The 26,995-nt window shown below is 35.6% G+C and overlaps 1 protein-coding gene and 1 long non-coding RNA gene across 7 annotated transcripts in view; one reads left to right on the top strand and one right to left on the bottom strand.

The window, feature by feature from the left end:
* Positions 1–6,142, bottom strand: part of ZBBX (zinc finger B-box domain containing) — a 140,451-nt gene extending 134,309 nt beyond the window's left edge. For 2 of the 6 annotated variants that reach the window (XR_008678154.2, XM_055381780.2), the window contains exon 1: positions 5,985–6,142. The gene's annotated coding sequence lies outside the window, so the exon portion shown is untranslated. The remainder of the gene's footprint in view (positions 1–5,984) is intronic. The other 4 variants (XM_055381779.2, XM_055381778.2, XM_055381777.2 and 1 more) reach the window with 3 other exon arrangements.
* LOC129532426 (uncharacterized) lies at positions 6,090–25,307 on the top strand. Its single transcript, XR_008678155.2, has 3 exons — positions 6,090–6,255; positions 18,461–18,604; positions 25,225–25,307. It is a non-coding gene; the product is annotated as an uncharacterized lncRNA (long non-coding RNA).
* The last annotated feature ends 1,688 nt before the right edge of the window (positions 25,308–26,995 follow it).

Below are 26,995 nucleotides of genomic sequence, written 5' to 3' on the forward strand. Positions count from 1 at the left end.
AATTAGCATATTTTAGAAAGAATTTTTCAACAAGAAATGAAACAAAAAGGATTTTCTGCTTAACTTTGAGTTAACCAGAAAATTAAATTATTCAGAACACCCTGTTTCCCAAGTATCCCAATTATTCATGGTTCTATAATAATTTACTCTGTAATGCTGAATTACTAAATCACATGAACAACTATTAGATTTTTATAGGAATAAAAATTTCCAAGTTCTAAGAGCTTTTAAAGAAATATGAGTCAATATTATAGTGACCATAGACTTAAATGCCCACACCATTTGATGCTGTCATTTATATATGTGTTCCTATGTGTGTGCTCATAACCACAATAAACATTTATTAAGGTTCTGCTATATACAAGGAAATGTGCTGAGAGGTATGGGGAGGAGTCAAGGTCCAGGGAGGTTTGTTTTCTGAGCTCAAATGGTTTAGAGTCAAATAGGGCATATAGGACCCTAAATATAAAAGCCATAAAACAAGGTAAAAATTATAACGGCTATAAAATTTATACATGTGATAATATAGGAAGTGAAAGAAAAGAGAGAATTCAGCTGGCTAGCATTTAAGTAAAGCTTTGAAGAAGAAAGGAGGCTTACAGATAAAGATATGGATTAGATGAACAATCCATACTGTTGGAAAGAATAGCTCTTGAATAAGGGACTAATGAATAGTTACACTTGCTTGGTGTGCAGGTTACATGGAAGAAAAAAAATAAACATGAGTTTAGATATAGTGGCTGAGGCCCAATAATGAGTGGCTTTAAATGTCAAGTTTATAGCATTTGGAATTTATTCTGTAGCTAATAAGAGTCTAATGGGATTTAGCAGGGAAAACATAAGTCTAGAAGCTTTGCTCTAAGACTTAAGGAAGGACAGCACCAAAACTGGAGTTACCTAATAAAAGGCTATTGCGACACCAAAGTCTACACAACCAAATAAGTGGTTCTTCATCGTTGTTCCTTTGGGAGACTATCTTATATTTCAACGATGCAACCACTGATTGAAAACATTTTTGGGACGCCTCTTTTGAAACTGTCTAGAGAATCCATTTTATGGCTGGACGCGGTGGCTGACACCTGTAATCCCAGTACTTTGGGAGGCCAAGGTGGGCAGATGACTTGAGGTCAGGAGTTCGAGACCAGCCTGACTAACATGGTGAAACCCCATCACCACTAAAAATACAAAAATTAGCCAGGCATGGTGGCGTACACTTGTAATCCCAGCTACTTGGGAGGCTGAGGCACGAGAATCGCTTGAACCCGGGAGGTCGAGATTGCAGTGGGCCAAGATCGCACCACTGCACTCCAGTCTGGGTGACAGAGTGAGACTCTGTCTCAAAAAAAAAAAAGAATCCATTATACACCAACAAACACACAAATTCATTTTGTTGTGCCTCATTTGAAATTAAAAATGATTGTGCAATAGGAGCAACTATTTTTTTTTTCACTCAAACCTACCTCCAAATTACTTGGACTATCTCCAAAAATTAAATCTAACCTGAAAGGGTAGATCTTCACCATTTTGGAGGAAATTCTCTAGGAATCTATTCTCTAAATATAATTGCAAAATGGAATTACACAAAATAATTACTACATTTTAAATAAGGTAGCGGTTGCCTTATGGGACTAGTTATGTTTGTACCTTCAATCCACAAACATGTATTTAACTGTTCCTTTGTGATCCCTATTAGTGGTCCCAGGTATTGAAGTCATGATGGCAAATAAGCCGTGGTGTCTTCCCTTGAGGCCCTCACAATCAAGGGGAAATCCACACAAGCAACCACAATATCATGGGGCATTTTGATAGAAGAATCTACAGCAGGCATCTCACTCAGACTCAATTTTCAACCACCAAGTCCTGTCTCTCGAAGCTAAATTAAGTGTCAACAAGAAATAAAGATACCATAGGAATGGCAAACTAAGATTTGGTTTGCTTTTTGGGAGGGAGGTGGTAGCATTTTCAAATGTAATTCTCTTTTTTCTCCCTCATTTTTGTAGGTAGTATATTTGTCCCATTTTCATCAAATAGCAGCTACCAAAGGCACCTTTCAAAAACCTCCAGGAATAATCCTGCTCCATAACATGGAATCTGTATTGCTTTCTGATCATATTCAGGGAATCCAAATACTGGCCTCTTGCCTACAATTGATAACTTTGTCACAAAAACTTCCATAATGTTATTATTATCATTAAAGAGATAAAATAATTTCCAAAGTTAATCTGATTATTAAAATAATCTAAATAATCTAAATTGCTATAATTTTGCTTACACATTGAGATATAAAACATAATTTTATGTGTATGTACATATATAAAGCTAAACTGATATATGATTGATTTTACTGATACAAAAAATGAACGAACATCTGTAAATCTCATTACAATAAGATGACTCAGATTTATAGCTCTGCTGATAATGTTATTTAACCAATAAATGGTCTTATTCAAGGGGGATTTCACTTCACTGAATGCAATTAGTAAGGCTTCTTCTCAATTACATATTTTATCTAGTCACCTACATAAGCTAATTTCCTTGTATGAAGAAAAAGGGGAAATTATAATTCTGAGTCATGTTATTCTGCCTGTTTCCTTTTGTAAAGCCAACAGAGAATTTAGTCACCTTTCTGGGGATAGCAAGGATATAACAATGTCAGCAGCAAGAATAGCAAAGCACAAAATTTTAGACAACTAATAAAACCAGAGGAATACAGATAAACTCCTTATTATGCAAAACTTATACTTCCTTGTGTCTTTTGGTCATTCAGTTTTTTTTATAACTAAATACCAAAAATTTAGTAGTCATTTGGAAAAATTTCTAGTTACCTGATTTATTAGACTACATTATTTTTCTGTCTACAGCCCCATTTTTCCTCACACAAAATACCCAATATAACCCAAAATTGTCCATGATGGTTTGATGATCCTTCTACACATGTTCCTATTTTGAGAAAGCAACCCACACATCAAAACCTACTGCCACAGAATGGAAACAAGGAACGTACAATGCTCTATACAGGTAGAAACTCAGAGCATTTGGCCAGAGGTGCAAGAGAACACCATTGGCAGAATGGGAGGTTTGGGAAACCACTGTTTACAAGATGGGCCACTTTTTGTAACTGAAAACTTATCTAAGTTTAGTTAATTCTTCTAATGACTCAGATCATGCTAGGCACAAGACTTAAAAACCATACCATAAATAGGGATTTTCCCTTACTGTAGCAATATTTTGAAAGGGTCTAATTAGCAAGCAACTTTGGGTGAATTAACATGTTTAGGCATTTAGTACCATAGCACTTAGAAATCAGAGACCCAAGAAAGAAATGTTAAATGAGAATTTAAAATAGTTGCTTTTAATAATTAAAAGAATTTTACTTTTCACATTTCTTCTATCTGTAATTATCCTTATTTTAAATATATATATATTTTAAAATATTTAAAAAATTATAAGGCAAGAACTGATAATACATGATTTCTAGAATAGTATCTTGTGCTGGAGTGTCCTACTAAATAAATGTGTGCCACATTCTCATAGCAAAAGCTCTAAAAGTAAAGCAGGTATTGATATAGTTTGGCTGTGTCTCCACCCAAATCTCATCTTGAATTGTAATCCCCATAATTCCCACATGTGGTGGGAGGGCCCTGGTAGGAGATAATTGAATCATGGGGACAGTTTCCCCCATGCTATTTTCGTGATAGTAAGTTCTCATGAGATCTGATGGTTTTATAAGGGCCATCCCCCTTCACTTAGCTGTCATCCTTCGCTTTCCTGCCACCATGTGAAGAAGGATGTGTTTGCTTTCCTTTCTGCCATGATTATAAGTTTCCTGAGGCCTCCCCAGCCCTGCAGAACTGTGAGTCAAACCTCTTTCCTTTGTAAATAACCCAGTCTTGGGTATTTCTTCATAGCAGTGTGAGAATGGACTAATATAGGTATTGACTTCAGGTTGCATTCAATCTTTCAGCCAAACAAGATATCTGATAGTAAAATACTGCTTCAAGGTGCTAAATGGTACCCAAGTTGCCCATTTTTTATGCTGTATAGGCAGGTTCTCTTGAGAACAACTGAGAAACTTTGCCTTTAGATATCAAGGAACAAGATACCATTTTAAAATACTTTTGATTAAAAATAATAAACAATATTAAAAGGTACTGAATTTAAGGTCAGAAAACCTAGGTAGACTAAATTCACTGGATTTAAAGTCATAAGATCTTTGTGTGATAGAAATCTCTGAGCTTCAGCTTATCCATGTAGAAAATGGTAAGGATCCTCTCCCCCTCTAATTTGCAGGATATTAAACAAAAGGTGTCTGATTTGTGATTTGACTTGTCAAGCTGTGGGCTTCTATAAGACCTCCAGAGAGCTCACGGTTCAGGCAAAGGGGCAGCCTTAGAAACTACCTAGAGAAGGCACAGCCTTAGAAACTACCTAGAGAAGAAAATGGAGCAACAAGATTCTGCTTTACCCTTAGCATCTCTGCTTTCATCTTTTTTACATAATGAGCTTTAGTGTTTACCTCTCTGCTCACCAAGTTTTATTCTACTCAATGCTCAATTCGAAGGCTGCCTGTATCATGAAGATTCCCTCCATCGAAACCGAGCTTCTCCTCGTATAGAAAGACCATGTTTATTAAACTCATTTGCTATTGTATGTTACCTTGTGTTATTTTTTGCATCTTTGTTTATATAGATTTTGTTTCCCTAAGTAGCCCAAATATTTGAGAGTGGTCCTACCATTGACCTTTGCAACCCCAGCAATCAATACAGTCCCTATACATAATGTAGTGCCAATAATAATGTGCTAAGTATGTATTTTTTTTCTACTGCTTTTAGTTTTTTGCACAACCTACCCTACGTAAAAAATTAAACACGCCCTCTTTCCCACTTCAACTAAACTTTTTGTTTTCTTTTTTCCATGTTTCCTAACGATCTTGATGAGCAATCAACAAATATACATTGAACACTCTCTCCCTGCCAGGTGTCAGGTTAAGCACTGAGGATCAAGGTCAACCAGACAGGTATAATACCAGTCTTCACTGAACTTACACTCTGGTGAAGGAAGTAGGTAAAAATTCAAAAGCGAATAAAATAATTGCAAGAATTATTAACTGTCTTGAAAGACATAAAGGAACTACTTTCAAACAATTCATTTGTAATACAATTGGTAAAATTATGACAGGTCAGGGCAGCCCTCTGTGTAGACTATAAGATAAGCTAAATTGGAGAAAGGCAGAGGGAGTCATTACATTTGCATAAGCATACAGTTTGTATAATTTTAATCCTGTGTAGTTTCAACTTTACTATATTTTTTTAACGAGCCTTGTTAACTTTAGATTTTAAGTCAAGCTATAAAATATATATAACTGAACCTTATATACCTGAGTCCCTCTACTGCTGATTTTGGGAAGAAAAAATAAACTTCTACATCTTCAGATTTCTCAGGAATCGGGCACCCCGCACCATAGCCCTTACTTGTGAGGAGTAGACTTCAAGAAGTAAGTGGGTGCATGTGAACGCGCAGGCAGACTAAAGGCTACAAAAAGGGATGAAATATGGTTTCTCAGGGTGCCAAATTTTTCATAAGGTGCAAATGACTTCAAAGGATAAAAGGGGCTAGTATTTGAAAGGGTCGGGCTGCAGAAGGGGTACAACTGATGAAGTCCCCAATTTCACTGTCTGGGGTTAACTCTTGATTCATTTATCCATTAGCATTTTGGGCTGGGAAGTCTTTGGTGTATACCAAAGGCTTTCCACTCGAGGCCAGGGCCCCGTCCTGCTGCCTGCAGGCCTGGCACTATGTCAGCCTATGGCAGGGGCTCAGCAAACACTTGCTGGGCCGGTGCCTCCAGCTCCACCCGAGCTGAGTCTGCTTCCCAGCCGCGCTGCCCGCTCTGCTCCCCGCACCAACTAGCCCGGGCTTGCTGCCCGCTAGGCGGACTCAGAGACCCTCCTCCCCTCTCATTCACCCGCAGCCAGACAACCCACCTGGAGACCCCAGCCTCTCCCGTCACCACCGCCGGATGGCCGCGGATAGCTGCCGGGAGTTTCCGTCTTGGTCTCCTTGGTTACCGCGTTACCTCGGTACCCATAGCAACCAGAAAGCTGGGTTCTGCCACTGTCCGCCGGCAGAGGGCGAAAAGGAGCCTGCGAAATGGAGCCTGCGAAATGAGAGAGAAGGGTGATCACAGGAAGGAAAAGGGCGGAAAAACTCAACAGGCTCTGGAAGCTTTCCGCCAGAGAGGATCTTGGAGATTAGGTATGTGCTAAACCTGAGCATGTGTCATATTCCAAGCACAAGTGAGAGACTTATATGTCATATTTGATTCTTCCTCATAGCAAGCCAGCTTAAATCTAAAAAAATTAAGGCACAAAAAATTTGACTATCTTAATCCAAAATTACAAAGCTAGCAAATGGCAGACCCACAAATTAATTCAAGGAGTTTAGTCTCAGAACTCCCACATTTATGCTATGTTTAAATGATTTATCAAAGGCTACCATAGGCAAAGTCAATAGAGATTCCAGGTCTCTTCAAAAGTCCAGAACTCTCTTTTCTTTGTACCGAATACGTGACCCGTGGAGTCTAATGCATATAAAACAAAAAGCAAAAGCAAATATATGCACACACACACACACACACACAGTTAACCCACAATTCTCAACTCAACTCTTCTTTTCCGAGCAAAGCTGCACCTGTAGTGAATTTATCTTTGGCTTCCTAAATATGCTGTTTTTTATCTCCCTTTTTAAATACTGCAAGTAGGATGTGTGCTTGGTACTGCACTGTATAGGCTTCTATGCTTAACCACATTGCATCTATCTCGGTACCAGACTAACAATCCCAACTATTACAGTTAATGCACTAATCTTTACACCATTACTTTTGACATTACTATGCCTGCCAATACCCATTTAAAAAAAAATAATGATTTCACTTGGCATATTCAATTATATAAGATTACAACCACTATGGATAAGAGAAGACAATGGTAGTCTTCTGGTTATAAGTCTGGATTTTGGAGTCAGGCAGATTCGAGATTGAGTGCCAGTACTGCCACAACTTACCTGCTGTGTGACCATGAGCAAGTAACAATGCTCAGTCTAACTGCTTAAATGAGATAACAGTACACTTAGTCCATACGTAATGTGGTATGGAAGAGTAAATGAAACAATAAATATTAAGTATTTAGCTCTAAGCCAGGCCCATAGTGAGTGCTTAATAAACAGTAAGAAACAGTGGTGCTGGTGTGGCTATGATGGTTGCTATGAACGTGTTCATGGTATAACTTTACCAAGTCCTTCCTTTAACTGTAATACAAGAACAAGTTTCAAGTGGATGTGCGATACTACTGGTTTTCTTGCGCAGACTATTTCCCATACAGGTGCGCTCTTCAAATTACCAAAGATATTTTCAGCTTTCGTCCATTTACTGATCTATTCATTTATTTATTTATTCCACAAATATTTATTGAAAGTCCATTTCCTAGATCCCAAAAATACTGGAGTGAAGAAATCGTCAAAGCCCCTCCTATTTTCAAATATATTTTAACAGGAGCAGAAAGGCAATAAACAAGTATAAATGCATGTCAGCTGCTATGAAGAAAACTAAAGCCAAATAAAGAAATAGAAACTAATTGAGTTCTGTTTTAGGGTAGATGGCCAGGGAAGTATCTGAATGCAAGGAAAGAGAAAGACATGGGCCACTAGAGGAAGAAACAGTCCAGAGAGAACAGTAAACACACGTCAATTATGTCCCAGTAAAGATTATTTTGCAAATAACCTCTCCTCACTTCTACAAAGGACTTTTACTTCAAAAAATGATTCTTACAATGCATTTACTTGCACAATAGTAAAATTAAATTCATAAAAATAATGTATAAAATATTCTTGCACTTTTTGAAAGCATTAAAAGAACATTATCTTATATTTAGAAAAATAGCTTATGCACTGTTATGAAAAGGCAAAGCAGAGACAAAAACTAAGCCTATGCTAAGTCACATAGTAAAATAAAAAGTATGAAGTGCTTGTCTTTCAGAATGATGATTAGTGACAAAATGAAATGAAACATGTCAAAACAATTACAGCTCTAGAGAGATGATATTCTCTCCACTGAAGCAAAATGCGTTTAACTGGCACACCAGCAATGCCGCACACAGTTTACCACAACTATATCAAGAGCACAGTATTCCTGAGGGTTTTTCCAAACTCATGATTCGTTGTGCCACTGTGGAGACAAGGTTTGAATACAAGTTTTCTGAACTGGAGATATTCAATTTAAAGGATAAAAATTACCTGCAATGCAGAAATTAAGAGCACAGATTTACATGACTCATTTTACTAAGCTTGAAATAAGGGTCAGGGACTGTAAACAAGTATTATCCAAAACTTAGAAATAAGGGTAAAGCCAAAAACAGCATGTCTTTTCAATGCCATACTAGAATACTGTTTAAGATAATCTGAGCATTACATGATTTTCTAAAAAAAAGTGTTGCTTTTCTTATCATTAACTATTGATAAAGTCTCTGTGTAATGTTGTATGTTTATTTGAAGATTTTTTCACCTGCATTTTTCATATCATTTGTATCTGGATATGTAAATAATGTCTTTCCTTTAAATAAAATAATTTCAAAGCTAATGGTTTTATTGCACTATACAACTTTAATCAGTTTTGTATCTAACCTAGAAATCTCATACTAATACTTTATCTCAATTCCTATATACAGTCAGGTACCAAATTTTCTTTGAACCAGCTTTACCATTCTAATAATTCTGTCCTTAATGAATTAAACTGTATCACATGTATATTCCCTACTTAAAGAATATCTTGTTTTTAAGTATTGCAATTATATTTTGATAATACCAAACCTTTGGAAGAAAATGGGACAAATATCATATCTGCAGCTTTCCAGAAGTATTCTCTCAATTTCCATTTGCTCTTTGGCCCTTCAGATTCTTTTATAGGCAAAAGTTTGTGGGCATTTCAAGGTAGCAAAACCAAATTCCTACCATCTCCTTTTTTACAAGCCCCGAAATGTGGTTTTACTTTTACATGAAGCATCTACTTTCTTTATGCCTTGGTAAATGCTAAATATAACATCCTATTACATATGTATGGGGTTTTTCAACTTGTCAAGAAAACTGAGCTTTAGAGGCAACATAAAATTACAAAAAATCTTTAGCAAAAACCAAATTAGTATGATATAAATATATTTAAATGCATCCGAATGGCTAAACTTGTGGAAGAATAAAAAGAAACTTAGAGTTAAGAGGTGACATTGGCCTTTTATAATTTTTCTCGGCTTTGTAATTTCTGCCTATCATCCATGACACAGAATTTCTAAGCAAATAAATTTTCATAACACAAGGCAATTATTACTGATGCTCCACAAATGGAGGAGAATCATCAGGGCCTATGATAAATTTTCGATTCCTGCAATGTGCAGTGTCTTCCAAATTGAAAAATAAATGTATAGCCTTGTTGAATGAGCATAGTTAAATTTAATCAACATTTATTCAACACCTGTTCTATTCCAGGCACAGCCCTAGGACAGGTACAAAGGTGAACAAAGACACCGTCTCTGTCCTTGAGTAATTCAAGTGAGAGTTTACAACTAATTAATATGTAATGTATTAAGTACTACGTTCAAAAAGAATGGGAGCATTACATGTTTGTGGCATGGGCAGAATTTCTAGTTGGTTCAAACATAGTATATGTGGCAAAAAGATAAGAATGAAAAGTTGTGCTAGGAGCACATTAAAAAGCACTTTGAATGTTACCCTATTCACAATGGAAACTGTGAAATTTTCTTTTCTTCTCTCCTTCTCTTAATACCCTCAAATAATTTTTAAAGCAGATCTTTAAACATCTCAGTATGTGTATAGCAGCATCTTTCAAGGGTAATTCTGGTGGCAATGTAAAAATAGAGCAAATGGAAAAGAGGAAGACAAGAGACACTTTTAAAATATGGTTATATTAGTCCAAGATAGAAATAATAAGTCTTGAATAAATCAAGGCAGAGGGCAGAGGCCAAGTGAAACAGTTTCAAAGGATTTTGTAAACTCCTAATAGGGCTTGGAAAGCACAGTTACGTGGTTAGCTAGGAATATGGAACAGAGCTGCTTATCTCTACATTTGGTAGCTTGGTAAATAAGTAGATGGTACTGATAACCAGCCGTGGAAGAGCAAGAGAATAAATAAGCTCACAGAGAGTGGGGTCAAGAAGGCAGGGCAGACTGAGTTTTTACTTTTGCAATAGCAGTAGGGAGGAATACAAAAATATAACATAGCTCTAGTTACTTAGGAGACAACCATATATATTAGGTTACCATCAGCATGTAATCAGATAGTAACCAGAGCTGAAGGAAAAGTTTAAATTGTCTAAGGAGTCCTCGGAGAAACTACAGAAGACATAGTATTGAGAGAGGCATTCATTCAGCATTCCTAAAATAGACCAATATAAAACCCATATGTGACCTTCTTTATCCAGCAGTGTTTTTACTGCAGGGTCTCTGCAAATGAGGTTAGCAACCTGAATGAATTTGTTCCTGTAATCATCTATTCTTCTCAGTGTTCTCATGCATTTACTGCAGACAAGCATGCACTACATCAGCTGGTAAAAAAGAAGAACTAGCACTGGTCATTGAAGCTTGCATTGCCAATATCAACATTCCTAATACAAAACTTTTTAAATTGTTGGTGTATATATGGGTCCAGAGAAGGTGAAGACACAATTCACATGATGGAGTCTTTAGAAAGTCAGTTTCAAAAAACAGAACACTTTATTTGAACATAAATAACATTGTTTTCACTATAACCTCAATTTAATACAATCATGTGTCTCTTAATGATGAGGATATGTTCTAAGAAATATGTGATTAGGTTATTTTGTCATTGTACAAACATCAAAGAGTGAACTGACACAAACCTAGATGTTATACACCTAGGCTATTTGGTATAGCCTATTGCTTCTAGACTATAAGCCCTTATAGCATGCTACTGTACTGAATACTATACACAACTATAACACAATGGTCAGTATTTGTGTATCTAAGCATACGTAAACACAGAAAAAGGACTGCCAAAATGCAGTATAAAAGACAAAAAAAATGGAATACCTACATAGGGCACTTACCTTAATTGGAGTTGGCAGAACTGGAAGTTACTTTGGATGAGTGAGTAGGTACTATAGACTTTATAGACACTATAAACTTAGGCTACCCTAAATTTTTTTAAAAAATTTCTTTTTTTAATATAAATTAGCCTTACCTTCCTGTAACTTTACTTTATAAACTTATAATTTTTTTAAACTTTTTGACCCTTTTGTAATGACAACTCAAAACAAACACATCGTACAGATGTACACAAATTTTTTTTCCTTATATACTTATCTATAAGCCTTTTTCTATTTATTCCTTCTAATTTTAAAACTGTTTGTGTTAAAAACTAAGACACAAACACATGTATTACCCAAGCCCTACACAGAGTCAGGATCATCAAGACATCCCCAGGCAATAAGTAATTTTTCAGCTCCATTATAATCATATGGGGCCACCATTGTGTATGTCGTCCCGTCATTGACTGAAACTTACATGGTGCATAACTGTATAAGGTTAGTGTTTCTTAGTTCCACCCAAGGATTGATAAGCAGATATGGTGGACAGCAATAATCTGCCACTCTTCCTCCTGACTTTGCCTGCCAACAATCTGTCAGTCTTGGCAGCCATGTTTCATTATGTGACCCAACCTACCCTTGTAATGGTTTATTGAACAGGAGTCCAAACTGAACCAGTCAGATACTCTCCTGTGAGAATAAGAGATTGAGATTGAGAGAGAAAATCATGGGGCAAAAATATTCTGTCATTTGGACAGAAGAAAGAAAGAAAGGATAAAAGGTAAAAAAAGAAAAAATAAAGGATGGAAGTAGAGGCAGGGAGAGAAGGAAGCAAAGATGAGAGACAGATTTCAGATTTTCTGGAAATTTTCCCCTTCCTGAAGACTAGCTACATCCAAAAACGATACACTCCTGCATCTTTAAAATAAAATTCCCTTATTAATTACTTAAACTAGGATGGATTGTTTTGGTTGTGCAGAACAGAGAACCGTGACTTAAATGACTACCAGAAGAATCATAAAGTAAAACCAAAGTAACTTTCTTTATAAGGAAACTCCAAAGTATAGATTCCCAGAGAATTCTTTTAAACAGCAGTAGAGCGTTGATCTGTAACTCTCATAATTGCAAATTAATATTCTTGCATAGGCATATATAAGGGAGTTGTTCTAGCATGCTTTTGAAGTCATCTCCTCAAAAAAAGCTAAAATCTCTTGTTTATTTTTTAATCACTTAAGTTTCTTAGTTTATTTTCTTTAAGTTTAGCTGTGCCAGTTTTGCTAGCAAACAATTATTTATAATTGATATAGCTTTAGGGAAAAGCTAATCTTAAAAAGAAAAAAGCTGGCATTTCAGAGAAAAAGTCATTTATTTCTGGTCCTTGCCAAGTTTCAATAAGTGTATCATACTGTCTTCTTGAGATTTATGCACTGTTTGCTGTACTTCATTTGGAAAATTTGCATTTTTCTCTTATGCACTCAAGCTAGGAGGCACAAAACAAGAGTTACAAGGTTTGTTTGACATGAGATGTCTAACAGTAATTTTCTTTCATCAACTTTATTCTCTTACAGTTCCAATCCCCAAGGGCAGATTTTTCATTAGATTTTGTAAAATATTTTATAATAACTGCCTTACCTTTGGGAAAGTTACTGCCACAATATTTCAAAAGATTTGTCACAACTTTGTCCATAAGAAAGGTATCATTCTTATGCCCATTGTGAGTTAATATTACCTGTGTACCCATTTTCACATTAATTCAGAAAATTACAATGCACCTAATACGGCTAGCTTTGGTGAAGGTAATGCTCATTCAGATATTCACCAAACACTTATTGAGGACCTACTATGCTTTAGGCATTCTTACAGATAATGGGCATAACTATGAACAGAAAGATTTGTATTCTGTACTTGTGAAAAATACAGGCTAAATGAGAGACACAGACAAGAATTCAGAATAATAACTGCTAAAACTGTGAGAATATTATCAGAAAAAGGATACTTGCTCAATAGTTGGGGCTCAAGAAAGACTTCTTAGCATAATCTATAATGATGTTCAATGTAGCATAATGATTTTCAGTCACAATGATGTTCAATGTTGGCCTAGTCTGTTGCGTAGGAACATCATATTGGTATGGAGAGTGGGTGAAATTACTGTTCTGGATAGAAAAAAGAAAGCATATACAAATTTCCCTGCAGTGAGTTAGAATATAAGCATAGAGAATCTAAAAATTTCTAGCATTACTGAAACATACAAGGGACTCAAGAGACGTGGAGAAAGAGAGAAGAGGTGGAAGGAAGTCATACAATTCCGCGAAGGGAAGATTCATTAAGAGGTCATCGCTGTTGTATAGGAGATACTAATGGACTAGGCCAAAGCAGAGGAAGCAAAGCTGAAGGGAAGTGAAAGGAGCTATTAGTTATCAAAATCTTATCAATGGACTTGGAATTAACTAGATGAGAGGCTGAGGAGTGAAGGATGACCCACGTGTATTTATGGGTCTGAAGATACAATTTAAAATGATTCAAACTACGCTGAATTAAGGAACATTCATTTATTAATTCAAACATGCCATTGGATACCTACCATATGCCAGGTATTGTTTTGGAAGCCGGCACCTTGAACACAAGTAACAACCTATTTGTTTTCATTAAGTTTCTATTGTATTGGAAAGAAAAATATACACCGGTTTTAGTTTATTTCATCAAGAGAATAAAACAGATCAACAGACACCTTTCTAGGATGAGATCCTATTTTAGGTAGAATAGTCACAGAAAACCTCTCTGAGCGACATTTGCAAAGAGCCACGTTAAATGAGGAGCAAGCCATGCAAAAGTCTGGAATGTTTCTAGAAGAGGAACATCAATATCCTAGGGTGGAACAAATGAGAGTGTGGTTTAAATGTGGTGAAAATGTTAGGAGATAAGACTATATGGAGGGATAGGCAGTAAGATAGGAGATGAAGGCCAAAATAAGGGGTTTGCATCCCATGCCAACTAATATAGGGAGTTACGAACAAGCTTTAAACAGAGGAGTGACAACTGATTTACATTTTTATAAGATAACATTGGCAACCAGAGGACATTGGCTATAGAGAGTTAAAGACAGGGAGATCAGTGAGAATATTAATGCAATCTTCCAGAAAAGACAATCACTAAGTTATGGTATTAAGGACTCAATCACTGCATTAGAATGCAGGATGGCTACTATGACATGATCCGACATAGCAATAGATTAAACAAAATAAACATTGACCTCTCTCTCACTTAGCATGTAAGTGAACACAATCCAGAATTTAGTTGTGTCCAGAGGGTAAAAGGTACCTAGGCTCCTTCCATTGTCTGTTCTGCCTTTCTCAACATGTCACTTTGTATTTACTGGTCTAAGATAAATGACCCAGCTCCTGCCATCAAGCTAGCGTTCAAGCCAATGAGACTCAAAGAAGAAAGACAGAAAATGAAAGCACACCCTTGTTTGTTTATTTAATAATTAATATGTGAAGATCATGTCTTAAATTTGCATTTCTTTTATAATAAGCTTCAACATTTTCTAATGACAGTTTGTATTTCTATTTTTGAGAATTACCTCTTTTCTTTTCTTTTTTCTTTTGCTTTATATTCTGGAATACATGTGCAGAACATGCAGGTTTGTTACATAGGTATACATGTACCATGGTAGTTTGCTGCACCTTTCAACCCACCATCTAGGTTTTAAGCCCCACATGCCTTAGGTATTGGTCCTAATGTTCTCCCTCCCCTTGCCCCCGACCACCTGACAGGCCTCAGTGTGTGATGTTTCCCTCCCTGTGCCCATGTGTTCTCACTGTTCAACTCCCACTTATGAGTGAGAACATGCAGTGTTTGGTTTTCTGTTCCTATGTTACTTTGCTGAAAATGATGGTTTCCAGCTTCATCCATGTCCCCACAAAGGACATGAACTCATTCTTTTTTATGGCTGCATAGTACTCCATGGTGTTTATGTGCCACATTTTGTTTATCCAGTCTATCACTGATGGGCATTTGGGTTGGTTCCAAATCTTTGCTATTGTAAATAGTGCTGCAATAAGCATATGTGTACATGTGTCTTTATAGTAGAATGATTTATAATCCTTTGGGTATATACTCAGTAATGGGATTGCTGGGTCAAACGGTATTTCTGATTCTAGATCCTTGAGGAGCTGCCACACTGTCTTCCACAATGGTTGAACTAATTTACACTCCCACAAACAGTGTAAAAGTGTTCCTATGTCTCCAAAGCCTTGCCAGAATCTGTCATTTCCTGACTTTTTAATAATTGCCATTCTAACTGGTGAGAGATGGTATCTCATTGTGGTTTTGATATGCATTTCTCTAATGACTAGTGATGATGAGCTTATTTTCATGTTTTTGGCCACACAAATATCTTCTGTTGAGAAGTGTCTGTTCATATCCTTCACCCACTTTTTGATGTTTTTTTTTCTTGTAAATTTAAGTTCCTTGTAGATTCTGGATATTAGACCTTTGTTAGATGGATAGATTCCAAAAATTTTCTCACATTCTGTAGGTTGCCTGTTCACTCTGATGATAGTTTCTTTTGCTGTGCAGAAGCTGTTTAGTTTAATTAAATCCCATTAGTCAATTTTGGCTTTTGTTGCTATTCCTTTTTGTGTTTTAGTCATGAAGTCTTTGCCCATGCCTATGTTGTGAATGGTACTGCCTAGGTTTCTTCTAGGGTTTTTATGGTTTTGGATCTTATGTTTAAGTCTTTAATCCATCTTGAGTTAATTTTTATATAAGGTGTAAGGAAAGGGTCCAGTTTCAGTTTCCTGCATATGGCTAGCCAGTTTTCCTAGCACCATTTATTAAATAGGGAATTCTTTCCCCATTGCTTTTTTTTGTCAGGTTTGTCAAAGATCTGATGGTTGTAGATATGTGGCATTATTTCTGAGGCCTCTTTTCTGTTCTATTGGTCTATATATCTGTTTTGGTACCAGTGCCATGCTGTTTTGGTTACCATAGCCTTTGTAGTATACCATAGACTTGTAGTATAGTTTGAAGTCAGGTAGTGTGATGTCTCCAGCTTTCTTCTTTTTGCTTAGGATTATCTTGGTTACACGGGCTCTTTTTTGGTTCCATATGAAATTTAAAGTAGTTGTTTTTTTTTTTCTAATTCTTTGAAGAAAGGCAATGGTAGCTTGATGGGAATAACATTGAATCTATAAATTAATTTGGGCAGTATGGCCATTTTCATGATATTGATTCTTCCTATCCATGAGCATGGAATATTTTTCCATTTGTTGTGTCCTCTCTTATTTCCTTGAGCAGTGGTTTGTAGTTTTCATTGAAGAGGTCCTTCACATCCCCTGTAAGTTGTATTCCTAGGTATTTTATTTTCTTTGTAGCAGTTGTGAATGGGAGTTCACTCATGATTTGGCTCTCTCTGTCTGTTATTGGTTTATAGGAATGCTTGTGATTTTTGCACATTGATTTTGCATCCTGAGACTTTGCTGAAGTTGCTTATCAGCTTAAGCAGTTTTGGGGCTGAGACTATGGGGTTTTCTAAATGTACCATTATGTCATCTGCAAATGAAGATAATTTGACTTCCTCTCTTCCTATTTGAATACCTTTATTTCTTTCTCTTGCCTGATTGCCCTGGCCAGAACTTCCAATACTATGTTGAATATGAGTGGTGAGAGAGGGCATCCTTGTCTTGTGCTGGTTTTCAAAGGGAATGCTTCCAGCTTGTGCCCATTCAGTATGATATTGGCTATGGGTTTGTCAACAATAGCTTTTATTTTTTTGAGATATGTTCCATGAATACCTAGTTTATTGAGAGTCATTCTCATGAAAGGATGTTGAATTTTGTTGAAGGCCTTTTCTGCATCTATTGACGTAATCATGTCGTTTTTGTTATTGGTTTTGTTTATGTGATGGATCACATTTATTGATTTATATATGTTGACCCAGTCTTGCATCCCAGGGATGAAGCTGACTTGATCATCGTGGATAAACTTTTTGATGTGCTGCTGGATTTGGTTTGCCAGTATTTTATTGAGGATTTTTGCATCAATGTTCATCAGGGATAATGGCCTGAAATTTTCTTTTTTTGCTGTGTTTCTGCCAGGTTTTGGTATCAGGATGATGCTAGTCTCATAAAATGAGCTAGGGACTAGCCCCTCTTTTTCTATTGTATTGTTTGGAATAATTTCAGAAGGAATGGTACCAGCTCCTCTTTGTACCTCTGGTAGAATTTAGCTGGAAATCCATTTGGTCTTGGGCTTTTTTTGGTTGGTAGGCTGAGAATTGCCTTTTTGGAACATGATTGACTTTTAATTGTTACCATTGGTCTGTACTGTAAATAAAGTCATCTTTCTTTTCATCAAATTTATTCAGATATATATACTTTACATATAATAAATCACAAATATGTTAAATTTTACATTTCAATGACTTTGACAAATATATGCTGTATGTCTGTGTAACTACTACTAGAATGAAGATATATTAGAATTTTATATATAGATAAATCAAGTAAATATATATATAAATCAAGATTTATCTATATCTAAAATCCTATAAAGTTTCTGCCTATCCCATCCACTTGAAATCAATACTGTCACCTACATGAAGCTCCAAGATAAATATAGATATATTTATCTATACATAAAATTCCCAAAAAGTTTCTGCCTACCCTATGCACTTGCAATCAATACGCTCACCCACCTGAAGCTCCAAGAAACCACTGATCTGCTTTTAGCCACTAAGGAATAATTTTTCTGGTTTTAGAATTCATTATAAATGGAATCACACAATTTGTACTCTCCCATGTAAGTCTTCAACTCAGCATAACATTTTTGTGATTTACCCATGTTAATATGTGTATCACCAGTTTGTTCCCTGTCATTACTGAGGACTATTCTATTGGATAAATATAACATAATTTATTTATATAATTACTCTTTAATGAACATTTAATTGTATCCAGTTTGTGTCTATTAATAATAAATATGCTGTAAACATTTATGTGCAAGTCTTTGTGTGGAAGCATTGTCATTTCCTTTGGATGAATTGTTAATTTCTCTTGAGTAAACATCTAGTAACAGAATTGCTGAGTAGTATGATAAGTTTATATTTAACTTTATAAGAAACTGTCAAACTGTTTTCCAAAGCATTTCCACCAGCTATGTATAAAGTTCTAGTTGCTGCTCCACTTTTTTAATAAGCGTGATCTGAAAGTTGCATGATGGCTTCAGCCTATATCCCATTGAAAAGAGATTAGTCATTGAACCCCATCTGCCTCCTACAAGAGGAGCTAGAGATATGGTCTGTAGATGAGATGCCAGGTGCTCATCTAAAACTCATGGTTTCTATTACACAGAAAGAAAGACAAAAAGAAAGTGTTGGTGATTGACTTCATCTGAAGCAGAGGAATTCAAACGGGCTTCCAGATTTTAGGTGGATGTTAATGCTGTTAACTGATTTGACATGTTGAATTTGAGATGTTAGACATCGAAGTGAATGGGTAAGTAAACTGTTTAGTGTACCAATCTGAAGTTCAAGGCAGAGATTAAAGCTGGAAATATAAACTTGGGAATAATCATCATACTAAAGGAACTTAAAGCCATGGGATGGAATGAGGAATAAATGTAGGATATTGTTTCCATCCAATGATGCAATGATTTCATGAACTATTTTCAGAGACCAAGATGTAAGTATAACTAGAAGAATGTTAGCTAGCCTAAAACAAAACAAAACCCCCTGTTGCCCCTCTTTCCCTGGGCAATGGAGTACACCACTTAAGGATTACATTTTTCAGCCTCCCTTGCAGCAAAGTCTAGCTATAAGAATAAATTCTTACCAGTGAAATTTGAGTGACATAGTCCCCCTGCCAGTCTGGATGCTCATCTTCAGAGAAACCCTATGTAAAAGGAAAAATTAACTTCTATGTTATTTAAGCCACTATATTTAAATTTTGTTTGCTTAGCAGCTTAAGCTCCTTTTAGCATCTTAACCAATTCATGAGGCATATCAAATAATTTCTTATGCTCAAGTAACAAATTTCCATTGCTACTTATTTTATTCATTTTTATTGATTTTATCACGATCTTGCTTATTTTTTACCAAAATTGCTCATTTGGGTTTATTTTTCAAAGAGTGGGTTAAGTTGCTAGTATTTATAAACTGCTCCAAGAAATAAAGTAATAATGTTATCTTGCAGAACGTTAATAAATATTTTCTTCATGTACTTGTGATTCTTTCCAGTCATTGCCTCAATTAGTTCTTGATGCTAGAGTGAAAATAAAAGTTAATGTACTTGTTTGCGTTTCACTGAAGAAGAAACTAGAGATATTAAATTATTTGTCCATAATAGCAAAACAAGTTAATGGAAAAGGTGGAAGTAAAATGCAATTATCTCACTTCTATTTTATTGAACTATTAGATTACAAGTCACAACTAATTAAAAACATGATACAAGAGCTAAAGCCACGTAACCTTTTTATGGTGAAGACAGCCTAAAAATTGCCCTTCCACATGTTTCACATTTTATATCCATAAAATGTTTCTTGTAAAATTATGCTTATTGAACTTTTTCACTAAGTTTAAATAGATGTAAAATAGATACAGATAGATAAATGAAAATGTAGAAAGTATTTTAAAAGTAGAATATGTATTTTATCCAGATTTTCCATACATACCAAAATCTGTTTATATCTGGATGTATTCTCTTCCAGTTCTTTCTCTATTTATATAACTAATACTTTACTTTTTACATAACTATAATTAAGTATAAATTCAGATGGCATTTAGTATATATAGTGCTTCTCAACACAAGTGAAATTCAGCAGAAATCCATTGGGTGGAGTTGTACTATAACTAAACGTTTCAAAGGGTTTTTCAGTGTTCTCTTTTTAATTTTTTTCCTCAATCTTTACATAGCTAATGGCTAAGCAATATTTGCTATTTGAAGACTTTAAAAATGTTTTATCCCTGCTGGAAATAGTTGGAGATTGTTGGCTTAGGTGTTATTTTCTTTCTGATTGTATCAAGTAGAAGCCACATGCATATAGACACAATTTAGGATTTAATAATCTTGACAAAGAATACAGTTGCTTATTTTCCCCCAAAATAAGCAGATTAGAGAGGTTAAGTAGAAAATAACAATTGACTTGATAAAAAATGCTGTTCTGTCCTTTCATCTCTCAAACTCATTTTTTTTTTCTGCCATTGGGAAGAGAGGTAAGAATCTAATATTCCAAATCCTCTGAGACAAAAGGTTACACGGCCCAAAGAAGCAAGCCTTCATTAATGTTGATTCATTCTCACAGATGCCACAGAAAGCTGCCAAAAACTTGACATACTGAGAAATGAGTTCCTCAATAAAAGGTTTATTCCTGCATGCAGCATCAGGTTAATCTCTCTCTAGCAGTATTTCTGACTTAAGTGCTCATAAATATCAAGGGTCCAATCATGGAAATTCTGATTTAGTAGATCCAAGGTGGACCTCAAGAATCTGTTCATTTCGGGAACACCTGCAATGGTCCAATGATCATATATGGAAGCACCACCCTGATGGAAGGACGAATTAGATGAGTGAGTTAGCTCTGTCTCGTGAGCCATGAGTTAGCTCTGTCTTGAGAGCCATGGAAGGAAATAGAGGCATATTAAAACCAACCTCTGGTTCAAGCATCCCAATTAACTCTAATACACTTATCCTCTGAGAGGAGACCTAACATTTTCTCTTTTACTTTCTAAAGCTTGTTCCCTAATCCTCTCAGAAATGCTCCAGTTATTTATGCAACTAGAAGAATGAAGGCCAAGATTGAGACAGAAAAAAATAATATGGGGATTTATAGATCAAACTAGATGGGTGTTTCCTTTGGCTTTTTAAGAATGAGTAAAGTTATTTTTTAGAAGGAAATAATGTTCTTGAATATCATATGCTTTAATTTCAAGTTTTATAAATAACAGTTATAGGTTCTGGTACAAACTGGTTTTACTTGCAATACTGGTCTTTTTATACAGAAATGAGGACGTGAATGCTCTTTTACTGGGTGTACAATAACAGGCAGGAGTGCCAGAGTTAGAAAAGCAGCCTAGTACCATGGAAAAATTATAGAGTAAATAATTCTGAGATCTGAAGTGGAATCCTGGCTCCTCATGCAACAACAATGGACAGATTCTTAACATTCATTTATAAAATATCAGCAATAGTGATTTCTAACCTTGTCAGGTTGTGATGAGGTTCACAAGAGTCCACATAATAAAAATACTTTGCAAACTGTGAAGTTTTGAAAATCACAATAACCTTGTTTCTAGTGATGCATTCTCACTTCCAAGTCACTATCAAAAGTACCACCCACCAAAAACTGTGCATATGGATTGAAGGCTGAGGGTTCCCTTCAATTTTAGCTTATTTTGCCTTTTTGTCTATGCATATCATAAATTGCAAATTTGGAAGAGCTATTGCAAGAATAGGGAATTAAGAGAGAAAGCCATGTAGCCTACTTTGGTTTGAGGAATTGGCTTACCTGGCATATAAGGAAACTTCTGCATGACATATATGGAACCTTCTCCCTCTAGCTTCCTGGAGTCTACTTTAAGGCTTGGGTACGAACCTCAGTGAAAGTATTTCTGTGTTTTATTTTGCCTCCGTTGTACCTTACTCAAAAATCACTTGAGGAAGAAGACAGTTGTCATGGCATGATTGCGGAATTCATTGTTTTCCCGGCAAAATTTCTCCTTACTAGTGCTCAATCTAATCCATGCAAAAATACAGTTCCTGAATAGATCTAAGTTATTCTGACTGTATGTTTGTTTGCCCTCATAACCATCTTTAGTCTTTATCTGCCCTGCAGTCTTGCAGTGGAGCTGACTGTTGCAGGATACATTTCCCTGGCTCTGTGTCAGCTACTCCTACCTGGGTTCTGTTGTTGAATGTATAAATGAATGACAATGGAAATCTCTTTGCATTGTTGTAAGCCTGAGTGATTGAGAGAATCAGGATTTCTATGCTGTGCAACTCCAAGGGGTGACATTGACCTTGAAGCACACTTGAGTGGCACATAGGATGGCATAGAATGTAGCTCCTGTAGCCATGTGTAGCAACAAGACATGAGGCAGAAGCCTGCCGGCATTAGATTGAGCACTAGCAGGGAGAAATTAGCAGTAAAAATGGTATTTTCTTTACCCAGATTGGGCTTATTTTTAAGTAGCACCACTTCATTTTGTATTGCTTTGTTTTGTTGAAACTAAGCACGAATGCTTTGGCATGTGAAAAACGTTTATGGTTTATGAATGAGAGTATGTAACTGATTAAGTAAAAATAAACTTCTAAAATAGACTTGATGATAATGATACCCTAATGTCTTTAAAGTTTTGTTAATGAACATTTGAATTGAACAAAGTTACTTTAGAAATTTTTCTTGCCCTTTTCTTCCTGAGAGCAAAAATATGAGGAAGACAGAGATAGGGAAAAATTACTTCAGGAATATTTTATTTAAGTCCTGTGAAAAGCAGAGACCATTTGTGTCTCCTTTAAAAAATGCTGCTATATGTTTTTCCTTTTCACAGGTCTTATGTTAAATAAAATATTGCCACAATGTCATATCTGGTTATTGTTATTGGAAAAGACCAGGGAGTAATGCCCAATGCTCTTGTCTGACATGGAAAGGATGGCATTGCTCATTTTTTTCCCTTTTTTAAATTGAAACCTTGAGTATTTAATTTATAAACACAAAGCATTCAACTACTCACCTTAAGAATTGCTAAGATATTAGTCGTGAAGAAGAGGTTCTTGGTGGTAAAAAAAAAAAAAAAAAATCTGACTCCTTTCTACAAAATGCTTTCTCCTACATCTCATTTGTCTTCCCTGACTGCATTTTCTTTGCATTTTTCTGGGTTTTTCTTACAGCCATCAATTGACTTGCTAAGTTTTGTTTGAATGAAGAACCCACCCTGAGTTTGTCAATGTTCACAAGTCACCTCACATACACTGTATGGATGGCCCATGAAGTTCTTTTAAAAATAAAATTTTATTTCTATCCCATTCCAACATATGCACATGCACAAAAACACACTTTTTTCTTTTTCATGTCATGAAAAAAATTATCAGAATGGATTATTCCCTTACTTTATCTTATTTGAAAGATTGCCTGGTCTCATATATTAATATTTCATTCCCAAATGTAACATGTCAAAGTAGAGAGTTGTGTTGACCAGCAAGAAGTCAGAGGGTAAGAAATTTTTCTGCTTCCAGGAAATCTATTGTTAGTACAGTAGTCAATAAATAAGAGAGAAAGGCAGGAGAGAGCCTTTTATGCTGAGAGAAATGCAGACGATGACAAAACTTATAAGGCTAAGAAAAAACAAATCATCTTTAGGAGAACTTTCATTTGAAATGGCTTTGCCTTTGAAAAGGAAAAATGTCCTGCTGAATCAGCTTCATTTGGAGAAATAAAAAAAAAAACTCTTGTATGATTTTCAAAATACTAAACAAACTCACTCGCAAAAAAAAAAAAAATAGGTTACATGTGTTTTCTTGTAAAAATAAGTTTAAGCTCAGCAAATTGCAAATTAAGGAGACAACAATCAAGCAGAGAGGATGGGGGTAAAGAAACAAAGCATGTTTGGGCTGGCAGCATCCTGACATCTAAAAGAAAAATGCACACAGTTGGTAGTGTGCCCATTTTGTTCTGGCACTTTGTTTCATGAATGTGCTACAAGAAGAGAAAAAAAAATGAACGAGCTTCAATTCTTGTTCAGTCATAGAGCTGTTCAGTCAAGCAAGATTACAGATAATGAATCTCTACAATGGAAAATTGATTTGTGGGCTCTCAAATTTTTCATTTTGTTTATGTTTCAGAAATGTGTAGCTGTGTCAGAACGTCTTACCCATTTTTAAGAATATTTTATCACAGCAAAAAAAGAGATAACTTGACTTTAACTGTGAAATGCAAATTCATTTTATCTTGAAGTGTCAGATATAGTATTGTTCAGTCTACAACAAATATAAAAAGGCATAAGATTCTTTAAAGGGCCCAATAACATAGTCAATAATATGCTTTTATTATGGAAAATAAAATATCTTCACTACTTCAGAAAATTATTCAGTCTGGATTTTTATGAACTTTAGAATTATAGGCCTTAAATTATGATATGTATGTCCTATTAGCTAGAAAATATTTTTTATACCTAGTGAATTTTATTATCTAATATATATAAACCTACTGTATAAATATTTAATGAGCATTTATTATCACTAACTGGTTGGATTTATTACCTAAAGAATTATGATAGCACATGAAAAAAATTCTTAGATATCTAATATTTGCAACCTCTTAGCAGAATTTTAGGACATGTGTTATACCAGAAGTAAAATGTTCTTAAGTCGTCAGGGCATTATCACAAGATGCTATGATTTGAATATTTGTCCCCTCCAAAACTCATGTTAAATATTAATCCCCTATGTGACAGTATTGAGGGATGGGGCCAGATTTTTAAGAAGTGATTGAGTTATTAAGGTTCTGCCCTCATGAATGGGTTAATCTATTCATGGATTAATAGATTAATGAAATACTGGATTAATGGGTTATCATGAGAGTGGAACTGGTAGCTTTATAAGAAGAGTAAGAAAGAATTGAGCTAACAATTAGCGTGCTCAGCCCCCTCACCATGTGATGCCCTATGCTACCTTGAGACTCTTCAGAGTCCCCACCACCAAGAAGGCTCTCACCGGATGCAGACACTGGACCTTAAACTTCTCAGCCTCTATTTAGTAAGAAAAAAAAAATTCTCACTTACTCACTCATGCACTCACTCATTCATTCACTAAAAATTTTGTAAATACTTTGTAGCAATAAATTTCTAATACCACACAATAACAACTCCCATTTATAGAGTACCAATTGTATGTCAGGGATTGTACCTTTTCAGTTTCAGAAAATTTAATAAACTTGCTAAAGATTTCAGAACTACTAAGTACAAGCCCAGTCCATTTAAATCCCAGTACATCTACAACTGAAACTAATGGTCTTTCAACCACTCTGCTTCCCTTCTACTATTGTCTACTCTTGTCAGTAGCTTGCACTCTGGTGCTAGAGGTAGGGAACATAATTAAAATTAACATATACTGTTACGTGGTAGGTACTCTGAAAGAGCATCAAGAAAATCTGATCGAAAAAAGATCGACTGAGCTGGGCGCTGGAGTATAAGCCAGAGTTTGACAGGTAAAGGAAGGATGGGAATTTTATGCCATAGGGGGAGACTTTAGCATGTGCAAGGTCATGGAGGTATGAGAAAATATGGTATACTCAAAAACATTATTATGTATTCATAGTGACACAGAATCTACACCATTTTTTAACTTTTATTTTAGACTCATGGATACACATGCTTGTTTGTTACAAGGGTATATTGCATGGTGCTGAGGCTTGAGGTATTATTAAACCTATCACCCAGGTAGTGAACATACTACCCAATAGGTAGTTTTTCAAGCCCTATTCCTCCTCCCTCCCTTTCTCCTCTAGTAGTCCTCAGCATCTACTGTTTCTATGTGTCCATGTGTACTCAGTGTTGAGTTCTCACTTATAACTGTGGATATTCAGTATTTGGTTTTCTGTTTCTGCATTAATTCGTTTAGGATAACTGTCTCCAGCTACAACCATGTTGCTGCAGAGGAAATGATTTCATTCTTTATGGCCACATAGTATTCCATAGTGTATAGGTACTACATTTTCTTTATTCAGTCCACCATTGATGGGACCCTAAGTTGATTCCATGTCTTTTTTATTGTGAATAATGCTGCAGTGAACATACACGTGCATGTGTCTTTTTGGTAAAATGGTTTGTTTTCCTTTGGGTATATACCCAGTAGTGGGATTTCTGGGTCAAATAGTAGTTATCTTTGTAGTTTTTTTAGAAATCTCCAAACTGCTTTCTAGAGTGGCTAAACTAATTTACATTTCCATCAACAGTATATAAGCATTCCCTTTTCTCTGCAGCCTCACCAACATCTGTAATTTTTTGACTTTTTAATAATAGGCATTCTTACTGATGTGAGATGATATCTCATTGTGGTTTTGATTTACATTTCCGTGATGATTGGTGATGATAAGCATTTTTTCATATGCTGGTTGGCCACTTGTATGTCTTGAATTGTCTGTTCATGTCCTTTGCTCACTTTTTAATGGAGTTATTTGATTTTTCTTGTTGATTTCTTGCTGTTTAAATTCCTTATAGTATCGTGAACTCCAAATATATGACAGGTATCAGTTAATTTAGAAAGTTTATTTTGCCAAGATTGAGGGCCTGTACCCGTGACACAGCCTCAGGAGGTCCTGACGACACATGCACCAGAGCACAGCTTGGTTTTATACATTTCAGAGAGACATGAGACATCAGTCAACATATGTAAGATGAACATTGATTGGTCCAGAAAAGCAGGCCAACTCCAAGCAGGGAAGGGGCTTCCAGGTATAGGTAGGTAAGAGACAAATGGTTGCATTTTTTTGAGTTTCTGATTAGCCTCTCAAAGAAGGCAATAACATATGCATTTATAAGTGAGCAGAGGGGTGACTTCGAATAGAATGGGAGGGAGGTTTGCCCTAAACAGTTCCCAGCTTGACTTTTCCCTTTAGCTTAGTGATTTTGGGATCCCCAAGATTTATTTTCATTTCACAACACAACCTACAACTATTTATTGACACTAAATGGATGAATAAAATGTGGTCCTTGGACTCAAATATTGTATTGTCTTTTAGAAAATAAATCCAATAAACAACTAGTTATTTTAAACTAACATAGATAATAATCTAACATTGTATATCAGGGCCACAACAGAAGAATTAGTTTCAAATGAGGATTTTAATAAAAAACTTCTAAGAAGTAACATTTGAAATGAGTCTCAAAAAATGTT

Source organism: Gorilla gorilla, chromosome 2 (genome assembly GCF_029281585.2).
Source record: "Gorilla gorilla gorilla isolate KB3781 chromosome 2, NHGRI_mGorGor1-v2.1_pri, whole genome shotgun sequence".
In the NCBI taxonomy this organism is placed as follows: Eukaryota; Metazoa; Chordata; class Mammalia; order Primates; family Hominidae; genus Gorilla; species Gorilla gorilla.